This window comes from Halyomorpha halys, unplaced genomic scaffold (assembly GCF_000696795.3).
Source record: "Halyomorpha halys isolate HHAL.00 unplaced genomic scaffold, Hhal_1.1 Scaffold57.1, whole genome shotgun sequence".
In the NCBI taxonomy this organism is placed as follows: domain Eukaryota; kingdom Metazoa; phylum Arthropoda; class Insecta; order Hemiptera; family Pentatomidae; genus Halyomorpha; species Halyomorpha halys.
In genome coordinates this window covers 558,622-561,549 of record NW_027110347.1, presented here as the reverse complement: position 1 = coordinate 561,549, position 2,928 = coordinate 558,622, and positions in this window count along the sequence as shown.

The following is a 2,928-nucleotide window of genomic DNA, read 5'->3' as shown; positions in this document are numbered from 1 at the left end:
GAGGAAGACTATATCGGAGATTGTACGAACTTTCTATCCATCCCTATTTGTTCGCTGTGCCATAGTCGCTTGATCTTCTCCCGAACGATGGCATTGCCCACATAAAGGTGATGAGTTTCTCTAGTCCCTGAAGCATCTTTCAAAACTCTACAAGTCTGTTCGTCCCTCACACCTGGCTGTGACCAAATCGTCGCAACCATGCTTCACACAAAATTGCTATACTCAACTTTGAGCAATCCAAATGTTCTCGTCTTTCATACAATCTGTCACCTCTTATCATTGATGATGTCCTCAAGTTCCTCCATATCTACTGGTCTTCCTTTCTCCAAGCTCTCGTTGGACGAAAATTCTTCCCTATATTATCTTCTAACATCGGGGTGATAATTACTTTTCTGCCTTTCTTCAGGAGGTTGTTGAGTGGAACGAGGTACTCGGCCATTTCTGGTACAAATCTCCTGTAATGTCAATGTTCCCATCAATCTCCGAACTCCTTTGATATCCTTAAGCACCGCCGTCTTTCTTATAGCTGCTACTTTAACTTTAATTGTAACTCCTTCCCAATAAGTTTATTTGTTCCTTCCCCAACAATGATAGTTTCTCCCGATAGTTTGAGCCCAAATTTCTCGATTGTCTTGAATACGCTGTGTAAATGTTTCATGTGCTCCTCTTCGTTCATACTAAACAAAAGTAGATAATCCATATAGATCTGACATACAGATTCGTCAATTCCCTTTAAAAATTTGTCCATTAGGCGCTGGAAGGTCATGGGAGTATTTTTGAGTCCAAACGGCATTCTTGTAAATTAGTTGTGACCCCAATCGAAAGTGAATGCCGTATTTTGATCCTTAGGGTGCATTATAATTTGATATCTGGCTTTCAAGTCCAATGTGCTGAATACCGTTGACCCACTCAGCTGCCACTCAAAATATCTTCAAGTCCAATGTGCTGAATACCGTTGACCCACTCAGCTGCCACTCAAAATATCTTCAAGTCCAACGTGCTGAATACCGTTGACCCACTCAGCTGCCACTCAAAATATCTTCAAGTCAGGGGATCGGATTCATTCTGTCAACTGTATTCTCGTTCAGCTTCCTGTATCAATCACCACACTTTTCGGTAGTTTCTTCAGGTGCACTCTTTATCTTCACTGCCCACAACGGACTATTGCACGGAAAGTACTGTCAATAATTAATACCAGGCGTTTTAAATTTTGAAGCTCTACCCCGTGTGTCACTTTGTCTTGTTTCAGTAAGATCTTATGGACCGTCCTCCAGGTCTTCCCGAGCATGTACCCTTCTTTAAAAAATATTTTTTCACATTCCCTTCTAAGGGTTCGTCTCCAGTCCTCTGCCTGATTGATTGCTCCAACCCGAGCGACCGCGTTCTTCTGCTGAAAATAACATTTGTACATTTTTTCTCTTATCTTAATGCTCCATTTTCCCTTGCTATTCTGAATCCAAGCAACCACATTCCCTAGCACGTCACACCCACAATTACTTTATATTCCCCTGGCCTATGATATGCACTTTCAAGTTGCCCTTTCATTCAATCCCCAATTGTTGATTACAATGATTAATTTACACTGACATTCCTGAATATGGTGTGTCCTCTATACAGCTTTTCTTGGGCTTCTTGGCACATGATGGTGTTTGAACTGCCGGTGTCCACCAGGCACCTCACTCCAGCTATCTCTATTATAGGCAGACCACCGTTCTTCTCCCTCACGTTATAATTCAGCAGTGTGTGGTCGCCCCTCTGCCGACATCCCTTCCAGATGTCTCGCGTATTCCTCTCTTCCGTTCGTTACCTCCATCCACCTCTGTCCCCTTGGCTACCTGGGTTCTGTGGCTCTCCAGCTTCTTCTTCGGTCTCCGACTTTCCCAATGCTTCCGTAGATTCCCCAAATGATCTACTCAACCTCCAACTTCTTCTTCGTATTTGTTGGGCGTTGATCTCCAGTGGTTCGCCCCGGTCCACATCTCTTCTTCGGTATATGTATAGGCATTGTTTGGCTTTGTGCCCCTCATTTTAGCATTCGAAACATCAGGTGCGCAGGCACTTCACTATTATGTGCCTTCCGCATCCGTGACACTTGCGGTCCTCTTGTCAACTGTTGCCTCTGTTTGTTTCCCGGTTCTGTTTGTTTCCCAGATTTCTTGCCCTGTCTCTCCCGCTAACTTGGTATTCTCTCCTTTGCCAAGAGTTATAAGTATTAATAGGCCGATGGATTCGATCGGAGTCCATCCCGGCTCTTCCACTTCCATTCGGTCCTTCTGTTCCCGGGCGCTTGTGTCTACTAGCTCCTGAACACACTCTACGAAGGAGCTTCCCTCGGCATTCCCTTCTTCTTCCCCAGCGCCTTCGCCAACTGAATCTTTAGAAAATTGAATAGGAATTGCATCCGACCCTGTACCTGGATTGTCTCCATCATCTCACTGAATTTATCGGCGATCTTGTTGTATCGTGCCAGGAGTTCCACCTGGTGGCTGCTAAAAGACCTCAAAGCCGACTAGTATATACAATAATTAGAGAAGCAGCCATAAGATTACAGTGATCAATGTGTCCTACGACAGTAGCTGGTGGCTGCTAAGAGACCTCAAAGCCAACTGCTATATACTATAATTAACGAAGCAGCCATTTTGAGATGCAGTCTTTTTTGTAAACAGCTCGAACGCATTGTTGCGCCTATCTACACTATGAAATTATATTAGCAAAATGAAATAAAATAATTGATTGATTCTTAATTGTTAAATTTATTCAAAAAGAAAATTTTGTCAATCATCAATATAATAAAAGAAAAGATACTAACAAAATAAAACCTTTACGTGCGTATATTTCCGTTGATAAGTGCGTTCTATGAGTTGATAATTGAAGTATTCCTTGCAGGACTAACCCAGCAGACATGACAGACCAGTGCTTACCTTGCGT